The following is a 14920-nucleotide window of genomic DNA, read 5'->3' on the forward strand; positions in this document are numbered from 1 at the left end:
CGGCGCATCCCGGCCCCCCCGGCCGAGGCTCCGCCGCCCTCCCCTCCTCCCGGGCTTTACCTGGGGCTCGGGCGGGCGTCCCTGGGCGTCGGCGGGGCAGGCTGCCGGGGGTTTAGACCTGCTCTTGCAAGCCGAGCCCTGCTGGCATGGGTTTTCAAAGAGCAAATCTGAGGCCTGCCCTTGGAGGGCAGGATGAGGCCTTTATTTTGTTTTTTTGCAGGGTGCTGGCTGGCTGATATTTACATAATATCTCTGCTTAAGAGTGACCTCTTCTCTAATTGGAGCCTTCCTTTCCATTTTCTATGGCAACACTACAGAACAGATCGCTCCGGGGGGTTGGATGAGAGGAGTATCTGCACACAGTGTAATTTTTGTTTATTGGTTGCCCATTAAGACTGGTTTGTCCTAGTGAATGGGTGAGATTTTGAGAAAAGTTCTTTACTTCAGTCCTTAAAGCAGCCGTTAGGCCTGTGAGCCACTGCAAATTTGCGGGATCTCTATTTAGAGAGAGGATGGAGTGGGCACGGGTTTAACAAACAAGCAAGAATTATTTTTGTTAGGTATTTACAGATTATCAGTCATACACTACTAGCCTGACCGATGACTTCCATGTACCACACTCTCTAATCAAACAATCCTAAGAAATGATGTTAATTTAAACAGATGGTATTTATTTTTATTATTTATTTATTTTAAAAATTCATAGGATTATTAGAAGGAAATCCTAGCAGATTTTCTAAGGGGGAAGAAAATGAGTCCCGCTTCATTTCAAGATTCCTTTTGCTCCCTGAGATCCCTGCCCTATGCTTAGGACCCATCATGTATACACAGTAATGTCTTTTCTTACATGATTGGTCTCACTGACAGTAAGCATGATGTGCATATGTATTTATGCAGGAATGGGACTCTGTAAGGCTTATTAGGATCTACTGTGTTTCATCTCCATGAGACACCAGTTTCTGTTTCAGGTTTTATATGGCTAGGGGTGAATACGCTTTGTGTTGGTTTTCCAAAGCCTGCTAAAATTAATGTTTTCTGGTTGTAAGACACACTAATTCATGGTGCATTTAGGCAGGAAGGTTTTTATGAAGACTTTTAAATTCTGCTTAATTATCTTTTGAGATGGTGCTTTTGTTCTGCATTTGAAAATATGCATGCCTTACTATTAATAATGCTAAAATTAGTTACTGGAATACACAAGCTGTGATATTCTGTAGGGCTTAGAGCATTTGTTTTCAATCTCTGCTCTGTTTGTATTTCTCGGTCCATTGGGATGACTTTGTTTCTTGCACCTGAGGTAGTCTGGGGTCTTCTTGGGTTTGGGGTTTTTGTTTTTGTATGGGTGCAGGTAGTGAGGATGTTAATATGAAGAGAATAGATATGTTGGAGTTTTAAACAGAAGGGCCAAGAATCTTGGATCTTCTAGAAGAGGTGATTCTCCTTATGGGTGGGGAGACCACAGTTTGGAGAGGTGCTCTACAAGTTTAAGGAGGCCACCCCCTAGGACTCCTTCACTGAGGCACTGGGGCTTAAGTCTGCTAGTACCATAAGAGACCACTGGTATAGAGATTTGCCCAACATGTTTAAGTTCTCCTGCATGCAGATAAAGGCTTTTTTTTTGTTTCCTTTTTGGAAATGCTCTGAGGAATGCTCACTCTCCCCTTAAATGTATGTTCCTTTAGTGTCTTAGATTGTTGTTATGGGAACGCAAGAGTTGGAAATATCCTCAAAAGAGGCCATGGGTTGAACCTGAGGTAAAAACGAGGCTTGAATTGGAAGAGATGTGCTCTGTTAAAATGTTAATCTCAGTACACAGTGATAGAATAGAGGTTCCTCATCATGATTTTTCTCTTAGAGGTCCATCTCGTTCAAGCCCACTTTCTGTTTTCCATGGTTAGTATATTTGTGTCCCCAGCACCATCTTTGTTACAGTTTAACTTGGCTCTGCTGTCAGTTTCTGCTTTTAAATATTACTTGTCAGCATTTAAATGCTTATAGTTATTTTCATGTATAGATTTTTTTTTCTGTTGAACATTTTGATTAGATTATGATAGAAAATAGGAGGTGTAGGAGTAGCAAGTATATTGAGGAAATAAATGGGCCCGGGCCACATTTCTGGACAGTGTAAGGCCAGCTGGAGCTGGCATAAATACATGTCAGGGAACAGAATATAATGAAGAATGTGAGGTTGGATTGCCTTTTTGTATAGAAGCAAGGTTGGTTGCATGCTGCCTCCCTCTAAAAGGATATATGGACATGTACCACTGATTACTGCGTCTCAATTTATCTATTCATTTATTAATTTTGAACTAAGGTTGCTCTGCCATCAAGGAAACAAACCATTAAATCCTTCCTCATGTTCTTGTCTGTAATCCTGACTTTTTTTTTCTCTCAACTTCCATTAACTCTATTCTGCTTCATTTTGAAGGGACAATATGCAGCCTTTATTGCATCTTTAATGTGCACAAACACATTCAATCTCTTTTGTTTTTCATTAAAAAAAAAAGTTCCATATTTAGAGCAGTTGCTGATTTATGGTGCTTAATCCAATGTTACTCTGCATTATTCAGGAAAATCAGTTTCACAGTCATTGTTTCATAGTTTATTCACAGGTTACAATAAAACGTCATGAGTTCATGATCTAAAAAAGTGCTTTTTTCTATCTTGGGAAGGCTTCCCCCTGTATGCAAGTTTTGTAACTTACTTCTGTTTAACTTTTGCTAAGATTTTTTAAAATATAAAACTGTATGAGCCCTAATGTCAGTAATAGGGAAAATATCTATAGTAGTTCAATAAAAATGATACAGATTCATTCTCAGTGGGGCAAAATGGAACTGTAGTAGTAGTTTAAACTAATTTTTAGCTCATTCTTTTTTGGTGATACTTACATCCTTTGCACATTATTATGAATCATAGAACTTTTTTTTAGCATATGGAATGCTTTCGTACGCCTTTTTTTGAGCTCACTAAAACTTTAAGTTGGTTGCTTCCTTACTTGCAATATTCGATCTCTTTGTTGGTCTAATAAGAATGGCAGCTTAAGAGAAACTTCTGCTATGTGCTGTGATAGGTGAGGTCTTCCTCTTTTCCTCTCAACACAATGCCAGCCTTATAGATCTGGCATTTCATTCCACAGCTACCTTTGAATTTGACGCATTCTTTCTTTACCATATAGGCTCTCAAACACATGCATAAATGCAAATGAAGCGCCAAATGTATTTGGGAAGCTCCCACCTGCAGCTGGTTGTTTAAGTTAGACAGGAGTGGGTAAGGTACTTGATGTAATGAGGAGTACAATGTGAAAGGTTGTTTTTCCAGTTATTTTATTTTTGTTGTTTTTTTAGGCACAAAAACTTGTAGTCACTATGTATCTTGTTAACAGTTCACAATGGGAAATTATATGCCAATAAAGAGAAGATACAGAGTGGCAATTTCTAATTTATCTTTCTGTCCTCTGGTTTTGAGAGGTGTGCCTGATACACATTACATAAAAAACATATAAGCATACGCACACATGTAGTTGTTTTAGTCCTGTTCTAGTAACATGGTGAATAACCTGCTTAACTGAAACCAGTTTCAAAGTTAAGCAAAAATCACTTAAATGGTGAGATGTTTAGAAATAGCGAATAGACTTTTTTATATTGGTTATGTCCTCCTCAAAAAGCACAGTCCACATTGGTTTGCTTTGCTTTGGTTTTGCTTTGTTTTTAGTGGAAGGTGGTTGAAGAGCATCTTTGTTTTGTTTTGATGATAAGAGAACTTTGATATAAATATTACTTGTTTTGTTTCTTGCAGATGTTTTTAAAAATATATATATATTTAGTCTGTGAGCTGGCATTCTGTAATCAGTGTAAAATTAAGAGGGGAGCTATTTATATTATCAGCTCAATGTGTATTTGTTCATGTGTTGCTTACTTGTTCCCTACTAAATGCTGGACGTAGCCACAACTGTAGGAGGATCAAGATGTCTCTCATGACTGAGGTTTTCTGCTCTGTTTTCTTCTTATTTTCAGTCCACCTTAACAGTATTTTGCCCGTTCTCTAGCACCCTACCCTGAAAGTAAGGAGAATGGGAGCTGTTTCAGAAAGTATATTTTTCATATTTCTCAGTGCCATTTTGACTTAACTTTCATCCTCTTGGATAACTGACAGCTATCCTCCATTTTATTTGTCTTTGACAAGACATTAGTATTGGACATTTTTAGTTGCTCTTCTGATAGCTGTTACCTTTCCATTCAGTACGGAAGCGTCACTAGTGTCACCCGGCTGTGTTTTGCAGTTTCACTTTTGATTTGGCACTGATGTTAAGCATGTGCTGCAGATGAAATGCATGGCTTCCTGGGTGTAACCTCAATAAATGGTGTCTCTTTAGCTAAGGTAAACATGGTTGTCAGCCTTCATTATGGGCACTGTCTGCATATCTGGTTGCTTTGACTTCGCTATGCAGGTGGGGAGGTGATTTTTTTTTTCCCCTGTGAGTATAACGCACTCAAGTTTAATCCTAACATTATTTATTTAAGATGAAGTGAGCCAAGTGGCATGTTGGTGCAATTGAAACTGAAGTGTTGTTGTTGTTGTTGTTGTTGTTGTTGTTGTTGTTGTTATTATTATTATTGTGAGAATAAGAGCGAGCCACTGCAGAGCAATCTTTCTTGGGTTCTTCCAAAATTACCTTGTTTCTCTTCCTTACTGATGAGAACGAGGAACATCTTATCTATCTAAAGTAGACCTATTTTAATAAGCCTTTCCAAAATGTCAGTGATTATGAGGCTAAGATTTCATCTTCTTTTTCTGTTTTCTATCTAGAGCCATATCCAGCATCTGGTAACTGTTTATTTACTGTACCATAATGCTTCTATTTATGCTAAGAAAGTGTGAAATATTTTGCATTTCTTCTCACTAGCTTGCATTTGAACTGCCATCCAAAGGTACAAGTCTTGTTTTCTTGTGAACTACTAATTCTCTGAACAAGCTTGTTCTCCACGTTTATAAATACTTGTGGCAATGTGATGCACTTGTATCCTGACTCTAATCAGGACACGTTTCTGGGGTGGAGGTTTTACTTTGTGAGACAGTGGTCCCTGTTCTGTTTGAGTCTCTAAGCTGGAAGTACTTCTGTGATTTTGGAGTAACATCTTCATGTAGCTCTTTCTGCACTATCTGGATGTAAACACACTGTGGTCCCTATCAGGATGGAGAGAGCGCGTTGTGATGTGTTGCTTCTCTAAATCGCTTAGAAATGAGAGATGAAACCCCAAGAACACAGCTTTTTCCCTATCAAGGTGTAAAGCACCACTTTCACAATGTTTTTACCTTATGTTGATCTACTTTGAGTCACATCTTGGCATTTCCCGTAGAACAGATCGTGTCTTAATCATTCGTTGCTAAACTTGTTAGGTATAGACTGTATTATAATTATACTCTTGCTAATTTAGTGTAGCAGACCTTTATTTCTTAAAGAAGAGTTCAGTCATTTTTCCTCTCATATCCTTTCCTGGACTCCCTATTTCTTAAACCAAAAAGAATGATCTGCAAGTGCATTTTATCCCAGCTTCTTATATCGATGTTCTTTGAGATTTACTCATTTTAAGAAAGATCAGAGTGAAAACCTATCTGCACTATGGTGAAAGAAAATAATTCAGCTGACCAATAAGCATGATGGACTTAATTCTCACAAAGGCAGACTTCAGCTTCTCTGTGCAGCATAATCCTTCCAGAAGATAATCATCCTATTAGCTTTTGCATGAGGCTTTGGCCGTTACCATGTAGGATGGGGAGGGAGGATGGGATGCTGTGCCCCAACACTTAGCGTCTGTTCTGGTAATTCTGACTCTTTTAGTAAAATGGCAAACTCTAACTAAAAACTTTAATTACATTTGCTGTAGCCTGGCTTCCTACGGAAATGAGGCTTAAATGCTTCTGCTGTCTCTTAGTCCCCTATGACTAATTTTTGCATTTGTTGGCCAATTTCAAACTGCATTTGTAAGAAGGGTTGAAGTCTCAAAGATGAATCTCCTGCTCCAGAACTCAAGATGTATATACTTGACTGGGAAGGTTAGATGAGCCTTTTTGTATTTTTAACCCGCTTTCACTGTTGAATGGCATTGACTTGTGTTCTCTGCAATGAGTTACCTTGAAAAGTGAATATTTTGGCGCTATTTCTTTTATTCCTGACATCTCATTATATCCCATTATTAATGTTTTCTGGTGTTTTTTGTTTTGTTTTGTTTTGTTTGTTTGTTTGTTTTTAATGGATTGTCATCATATGTTACAATTTCTCAGGACTTTTTAGATTCTACATTCTACCAGACAGGAAGTCAGGGCTATTGCTACCTCTTGTAGTAAAAACCAAAGCTTTCCTGCATTCAGCTGATGGTACCAGCCCTGCCTTTACGTTAATAACAAATATTCTGTGCATATATTGTTTTTTGAAGATTTTTTTTTTTTGCTATTGTCCACTGTGTAATAAAGCCTGAAATATCTTGTTTTTTCTTCTACTTTTTCTTTTTCCCATCTTTTCACCTTAGCCTTTCCTAGATGACTTCTAGTCTAGAATATGGCTATTTCTGCACCACAGTGGGGAACCATGACCACAGCTGTGGTTAGATATATCTGAGCTAGACTTAGTCTATTTAGCTAGCTATTAGGAATCTAGCTATTGGGTAACAAAGCAGTGGTTTCTAAGAGTAAAAACAGTAAATGCAGAGAATTTTTGTGTGCGTTCACAAATGTGCACTCAGAAAATACTTCAAGGATTAACATAACAGATAAATATGTTTGTGGAGACAGTATATCTGATGAACTGGATGAAATAGAAGATTCCTGCATACTAGCACCATAACATAATTTCACAATAATGCCAGATTATGCTTTATGAGGGGAGGTATTGGAGATGTGTCTGATTTAAACAGTGTTTAAGCTCTAATCAGAGTACTTAGTGTACTTAATGTATATAATGTCCAGGAAAAGAGAGAGGCTAATCCTTCAAAGAGCACAAAAGCAACATAGGATTCTAATTATTTGCTGTTTCCTCACACAAAGAAGAGGAATATCTAAAACTTTTAGAGGGAGGTGTCCCAATATCACTGTAGGTAATAAATACTGTGCATTTCTAACAGATTTAGATCTGTAAATCAAAAATCCTGTTGGATGTCAGTGAAGCGGAGCCTTAAATATCATGATTGTCAAGAACAGTAATTCTCGTCTGCAGAAAAAGCAAAATATACTGCAGGTTTGCTCTTTCATATCTAGTATATCTAGCTCTTGTGCATCTGATGCAAAAATGCATTACTGGTTCAGCTGCCACAATCAGCTGTAACCGGCATGTGGAGTAAGGGAGCTGGAAAAAATCCATGGTCCTGCACTGGAATGCAGTAATTGCCAGCTCCTTACTGGGAGGTGGGACCAAGTGAGTGAATCTATCACAGCGTGAAGCTTAGATCTGTGGAATAACTATCCTGCCCTAGTTATTTCAGATTTCAGATACCCTGGAATAACCTCTCTGTTTCTCAAGGAAATTATTTTTATTGGTATATAAATATATTGGGAGAAGGAAAAATTAAAATGTGATGTATTCGGAACTGACTATAAGCGAATAACCATTTCCATGGTCAGTTTTCTTGTGAAAACAAGTCTGAAGAAGCTGTATGGGAAGTAGGTAAGTCAATAATTGTGAGAAAGATTCAGAAGGAGATGAGTGAGTTAAAAGAATATGCTACAGAGAAAATAAGAAAGAGTGGGCGTCTATGTAGGCAGCTTTGTTGATGGCAAAATGCTACATGTTCTTATTTTGCTGTGTGCTTTTTCATGATGGAGGAATGGATGTTCTGCACAGTTTAAGCCATGTCATTCTGTTTTCTGCTGTAACTTTTTTTTTTTATGTGGAAGGAATCATTAAGGCTTAGATATATTCCCTAGTAATGAAACTGTACAATGGGAAACTCTTCTTTTTGAGGGATCTTGAATTACACAAACCATTTTTTCTGTTTCCTGTTTTATATTGCCTGAGATAGACCACACCCCACAGGTGATATAAATGTTGTCATGGGTTCTCTCTTGCAAGGGTTGTAGTTTTTTAAATAGAAAAATAAGAACCCACTTGGTACTGACTGGTTTGATTCTGATCTCAGCTACAGCCTGTGTAACGTGGATCCATCATCCATACATCCATCAACTTTATTGCATACATTCTGGATTTACACTGAATGTAAATAACAACTGGTCTAGGCAGAGAGGTTGACAGTAGTAATTGCACTCTTTGCAACTGTGACCAACAGCCTTACTTCTCTGCATGGGAAGAGCTGCTGCAGTTTTGGGAGTTTGAATGCATCTATATCCTTCTTTAATCTGCAGTAAAGTCTAAAAATCAGATTTTTTTTTCCCAGCTTTTAGCATGGCCCATGCCACAAGTATTTCTGACTGATGAAACCTGCCCTGAAAAGTGGGACTGTAAGTGGGTGCTTGTATGTGTTCTTAAGATTTTAGTAGACAAATGTGACTTTGGGGCCACAGTCCAAAACTTCAGTGATTGAAGAGGTGTGCGGACCTTCCTCTTGGTATAAAACTAACCCAGTACATTAGTGAATTAGAACGTGAATAAATTCTATCAAGTTGTATTGTAGTTCTGAGACTCATTAAACCGCCTGTGAACATCCATGTCACAAAGCTTCATATGATCCATGCCTACGTCGCTAGGACTTCGTTGGTTGTGCTTAGTTTTGTTGTCAGTTCAAGAGCTAAGCCCTTCTCATTTGAACTGCCCTAGAACTTATTTCTTAGCATTTTGTCAGTAAGCTTCAGTGTTTCTGGGGAGCAGTATTCCTAATCCACCAATGTGTTTGACTTCCAATTGCATATGCTCTCTGTTTGAGTCTGTTTCATTTGGTGGCAGAGCTCCTGCCTGGATGAAGTTTTCCAGAACAGGGGCTGTACGTATAGAAGACACTGAAGATGCACAAGCAATTCTCTGTTTGTTTCTGAACCTCAGAGGTGTTGACAGGTCACGGGGGGAACTTCTGTGTGCTAACCTGGCAGAACACAGTTACTGGCTATGTGTTTTTGCCAGTATTGATAATTGCTGTAGATTCTTGATAGACTGACACTTTGGGTGCAGGACAGGCAGTATATAGTCACTGCATCACAGCACCTAGTAGATTTTGGATGCCAAGAAATGGCTGTGCATTTGAAGCAGGGGAATTCTTACAGTGTATACATGCAATGTTTTCCTCATTCTTGCCAGTGAGACGGCTAAGGCAATAAAGAAGGCAGTTACTATTGTCCTGTGAGTGCTGGTTTATCAGTTCACTACAGGTCTGTGAGCCTCCAGTTCAGTATTGGAACGCCAGTGTTTGGTGCAAGGCTTGCAGTCAGTTGCACAGGTGGTGTTCCTGGCTACTATACCAATGAAGAAAGTAGGTTTTGAGGCTGGTCTTTCTGAATGACTCTATCAGTAACGTGTATGCCTACAGCTTTCATGTTGCGTGGAGCACATAAGCAGGAAAGAATAATGCTGATATTTTTATAGGTCTCAGCTGACCACAGTCGTCTTCAAGAGTATCAATGTGGAAAACCTCAGATGTTGTATGTTGGGTGCTGAGGTCTTTCTTCCCTGTTTTTGGCAAATAGGATTTAACTTTCTCCTAATAACATATCAGATTGTCTTTCTTCATGTTTTGAGAACTTTTGTGTTCATTTTTGCTGTGGCTTGTGAAATTGTGCTTGGCTCCAAGGTGTTTGGTGGAAACGCTGCATGCCATGTGCATTTAGCTGGCTGAAGGTGCTGCATACAAACACGTGATGATGACCATTGCTGTCCTTGTAACTTGCTATGCAAATAGCACATATGCCACTCCAGGGACAAAAAAAATGTCACTTTTTTTCTTTATACGAGCCACTGTTGCAGAGATGATAAACATTTAATCTTAAAATAAATTTTGCGGCGGGGGGGGGGGGGGGGGTGGGGTTTTTATTATGTGGTTGGAAAAAAAATAAATGTTGCGGCGGTGGGAGTCTACCTGATTGTGTTCTGAATCCGTTGAAGCAAACTGCAGGCCTCTTCTCCATATGGGCTTTAACCTGATGTCACCTAAGAGACCTGTAATATGGTGGAGTTTGCTGCCTTGTGACTTTTCTGGGGTAGCACATAAATTTGTATTACAGGCTGGTTGAACAAAATGTCAAGAGCAGAGAGATGGCTTGTAACACGTGTTGAAATTCCTGGACAAGCCTTCAATGACTATTAATAATTTCCCCTCTATGGAAAACTGTCAAGTAGTTCCTGATTTTTTTCCTCTTTTTTTTCAGGTAAATATTTTCAGTATGCTCAGCCGAGATGTTGTGGCTCATTGACAGCAAAACTGGTTCCTTTTGGAATATGGCCCTGCACACCCACTCACATGTCTCTGTCTGCAGATCGCCTGGTTTGTTCCTGCTCTTCTTCTCTCCTTGCCAGAAAGGTCTTTTCTAGTGCCACTTCTGTCCCCTTTGAATTAGAGCCAGTTGTACAAGACCAAATGCCCTCTAGCTTGTCATCCCTTTACAGAGACTTCATCCCATCCATTATGGAGCTTTTATCTCTTCAGAGGTTTTTAAAGCATATCCCAGCATCATCTTCTGTGCTGTATCAAAGCTTATAGATCACACTGGAGCAATATATACTGTGATTCTCTGGTTAGCTAATACCATTCTGCATTGCAGTATCTAGGTTGTTTAACTTAGATGAGCAGGATGTTGGGAGAAATGGAGCCAGCCATGTGGCTGAAGAGTTAAATGCTGTTTAAATCCACATAAACTAATAAATAGCTGAGCCCAAGAAGAATCTGGGAAACGATTTACAGGAAATACTGGCTTATAGAGCTGTAGGGTGGCACTGAAGACTGTCAGCCCTTGGTTCTGTCGTCTGGGCTTCAAACTGGATTGGGTAGTACCTATGCAGATGTGAAAATGAAGCTTTAACCTATAACCATGGCAAGCTGAGGTTCAAAGCCAGCTCTAGATCTGAGATTTCTCTTCTGGATGCTGTTAGTAGTATTTGTGCTAATAAACAGCTTAGAATAAGCTTGCAGTGTAGTGAGAAATATTGGTCTCAATGGGACTGTCAGTTTAAAATAAGGTTTTGTTTTTAGCAATTTACAGTTTCAAGCAAATCAATTAAATATCAAAGTTTCATTACTTAAGCAGTTCAATTAAATTTTGCACTTCTTTCTCTGGTTTTGTAATGTTGGAGTAGAGGGGCAAATGCTGTGGCATTTGTGCTCAAAAACATGTAAACAATTTTTTTTATTGCAAGGAAAAAAAAGATAGCATTTCTAATAGCATTGGGTTGCATGGGGGCCTTAACCTGCAAGATATGGCCAGACTTGTGTATTTGCATGATTTTGCCTTGGGTATACCTGTAGTGAAGCCGTGCAATGCATTTCAGAATTGATGCCTCCATCACTGCAACTTGCAAAGAGACAATCTGCAAGTTGGATCAGACTGTGACTCTGCTTTCGTTCCTGAGTATATGTGTGGGGAATAATAGTCTCCGTACAGAGCTTTATTTCATCTTTTAATGTCAGGGGAGTTTGATCTGCTGCTTCTGTGTTTCGAATGCTCGCTGTGGAAGTATGTCAAGGAGACAAAACTGTCATCCTGTTCCTGATAATGCAGAAAGCAGAGTTCTCGAAACTGGTGGTTGTTTAGTTATCCTTCTGCCTATCCACACGGCAGGAAAGGAATAAATTCTTTTGTCATCCTTCTACATGAAATACTGAGCCAGCAGGAAAATGCCGTGTTCATAATGTTGATCTGTATGTAAGCTGGAGCTCAGCTTTGCATTTTCTAACATGGCTAAAACTCATTCTGGTTTTGATAAGTAGAATTTATATTCAGATGTCTCATGTCTCCATGCAATAATATGCATATTATTTTATACTTAGTTGATACTCCTCCTCTTCTTCCTTCATAGCATGATTTCTCAGTTATTGAAGTTTTCCTCCTTCTTCATGAAGCACCTAAGCCTAACTTGAATTTCAGCTTTTTCTGATGTCTGTTTCATTCTACATTTCCTTTTTACATAATTGCTTCTTTTCTTCCATTGAGATTATCTGTCTCTGTAAGATGGAATATACATTTCAGTCTGCACAGATCATCTGTATGTGCATTTGTGTAATACACTTTTATTAATATTCATAATATGTCTTCATAGTATGCAATTTTAATCATAAATGTTAATATCAGATTCAAATCTACCCATATAATGCCAAAGAAACATATTTTGTAATAAATTTTACTGCTGTTAAACATGGGATTTATCTTTCTGAATTCAGCATCAGCTTTCTACTTGAAGATCGTGTCATCTTGGATGACTTTAAATTTACAGAGAATTTACAGTGTTTTTGTTTAATGAAATTTTTCTGAATTGTCCTTACACTAAGAAAAGTGACCATTTTTCTTTCTTGTTAATAGCAAGCTACTTATTTTCTAAGTTCTGATTTTGCTGATAGTTAGCTTGCTACTAACTTACTTTTTTTTTCTTCTTTTTCTCTTTGAGTGAGTGTAACCACCCTTCTAAATTTTAAATACGTTATAAATTTTTTATTCAGAGTTTGAGGCTTAGTCCACGTGCTGAGTCATTGTTTAATGCCAGGTTTTCCACTGAAAGTATTGTTTGCTTCTTGGACATACAGATTAGCTTTCTTGAGCTTGGGAAGAATGCTAAAAATCAGTCTTTGAGTATATCAAACAACATTTATAAAAAATTATCTTTAGACTTCCCTTCTCAGTCTGTCACCTCATTGTGCAATATATGATATACACAAAGCCCTGGGTGAATGGTGCTTGTGAGATGGTTCAGCATCTGGCCCTTGTTGTGCAATTCATCCCAATGACCAGGTATGGAACAGGATTCATGTCTCCCTCTCTCCCAGACTGAGCTGCATTAAAATTAATGTGTTTCATGTTAACAACCAAGCCAATGCTGAAAGTACTGATAGATTGGAGACAATGTACAATATTGCAGCGTTTGAGATACATTCAAATGCTGTCATATTTAACTACTATTTTTCTGTTTTAAATTTGACAGATTGAAAGTAACAGGTTAATTGCTGAATATGGAGGGAAACAGAAGAGAATTATCTTCTGCTCCCTTTTCATGTTCATGTTGCTTTTCCACTTTTGCAAAGGGCAGCTTTCCACGTTTTAGATGGTAGCTTAAGGCAAGAAAATCTTGGCAACAAAAGTCTTCACAGAAAGCTTGGGTACCATGCAGGTTGCATTATGCGAAGTGTTTACATTGCATTCTCATGGTGCAGAAACAGTGCCTTAATTGATAGGTGCACCACATGGTGGAAGAGATAATGGGATTCACATTCTGTCTCATTCCCATCACAGAATAAAATCTCTGATCTATTTGTATGTAATGGTTAAACAAGCTAAGGGCTCAGATAGATTGCCAGTCATCAAATCAGTTGTTCTCTTCCCTTCTTCCCATAAGCTTTGTATTCTTTTCTTCTTTTGCTAAAAAGAGACCATTATTTGTTTTTTCCTGTCATCATGTTTTTTGATAAAATATTTAAGTAAAAGAAATGTAAACTGTTTTTCTCTGAGGCACCTCATTGTTTCCTTTGTGCAGAGCTAAATTAGTGGAAGAACTTTCCACTGGACTATAGCCTTAGTTTTGCAGGGAAATAATTAGCATTTGAAGCCAAGATACTATGGTCTATTGGCCTTGTTTGGCTTTGGGAATGCCATGTCTCCATTCCTGGTATAGTTGCTGTTCTCTGAATCTTGAAATCTGTGGACCTGATAATAGCAACAGAGAAAGGCATCCTAGTGCCCCAGAGAAAATGTGATGGTCTGAAACTACATCTCTTTGAACGGCATTTTTAGTGCTTTTCCTGTATATGCAGTATCAGTAGACACAGTGTAAAGAAAGCAACTAGTGACACTGAAATTCAAACTATTTTTATACATATATCAGTTTTGCATTGTGATCATTTATTGAGATGATCTTCAAGCTAACAACCCTTTAAATATAGCCAAATCTAGAAACAACAGGTACTGAAGTGTGTAATGCAATGACAAATCATAATGATGAATTCTTAATTTTTTCTTCTGTTTGTAGTTGGGACTTTTATTATTCCTGTCCTTGTTTCTTGCATCGCTGTTTTACATTTCAAGCTGTGCTTGATTTCAGACAGTACTATGATTGCATTTGGCAAGGTGTTTACAGTAGGTGACGGGTCAAACAGCATGTTCTGAAAACCTTCATCCTTTTCCCTGCTCCACTTTACCATCTATAATCTTAATGTGCTGCTTTTTATGTCACTACAGCTGTCTTTCAGCATGAAGGAGTGAACTAAACTCCTTTTAGAATTTCATTAATGCCACTTTTGATCAGTTGGCAGACGTTACCGAGTGACCGACGCTCACCCTCGCCCCTGCTGATCCCCAAGTGCCATATGTGTCTGCGAGACAGGTGGCTGAATGCAGGACTCTCCAGTGGGGAAGCCCGACTCTCAGCGGATGCTCTCTAAAAGATGAAGACATTTCTAAGATGGATGAGCATTCTTGTCGGTAGATTTTTAAAGCAAAAGAGGCCATAGTGATAATAACTCACTTAACATATAAAGCATCTTTCAGTAATTTCTGCATGCATTCATTAACTTGTAAACATAGGCATCTACTCTCTCTGTGAATGCTCTAGTTTCAACGAACTTACCAATTTCTTTACTTACTTAATTCTGTTGACTACTTATTCCCCTGCCTCAGGAATCTCTTGGTAACACTGTAACTATGGCTACACAGCAAATATAATAAAAATAAAGCTTCTGTGTTATAAATATGCGTTAAATTAGGCAGAAGTTTATTTTTAGGTTACTGATTAGATTGATGATCGGCACGTTTAACAAGAGCGTTCTTTGTGCTATGCAGCAATTTT

The sequence above is a fragment of the Aptenodytes forsteri genome, unplaced genomic scaffold (genome assembly GCF_000699145.1).
Source record: "Aptenodytes forsteri isolate BGI_AS27 unplaced genomic scaffold, ASM69914v1 Scaffold111, whole genome shotgun sequence".
Lineage (NCBI taxonomy): Eukaryota > Metazoa > Chordata > Aves > Sphenisciformes > Spheniscidae > Aptenodytes > Aptenodytes forsteri.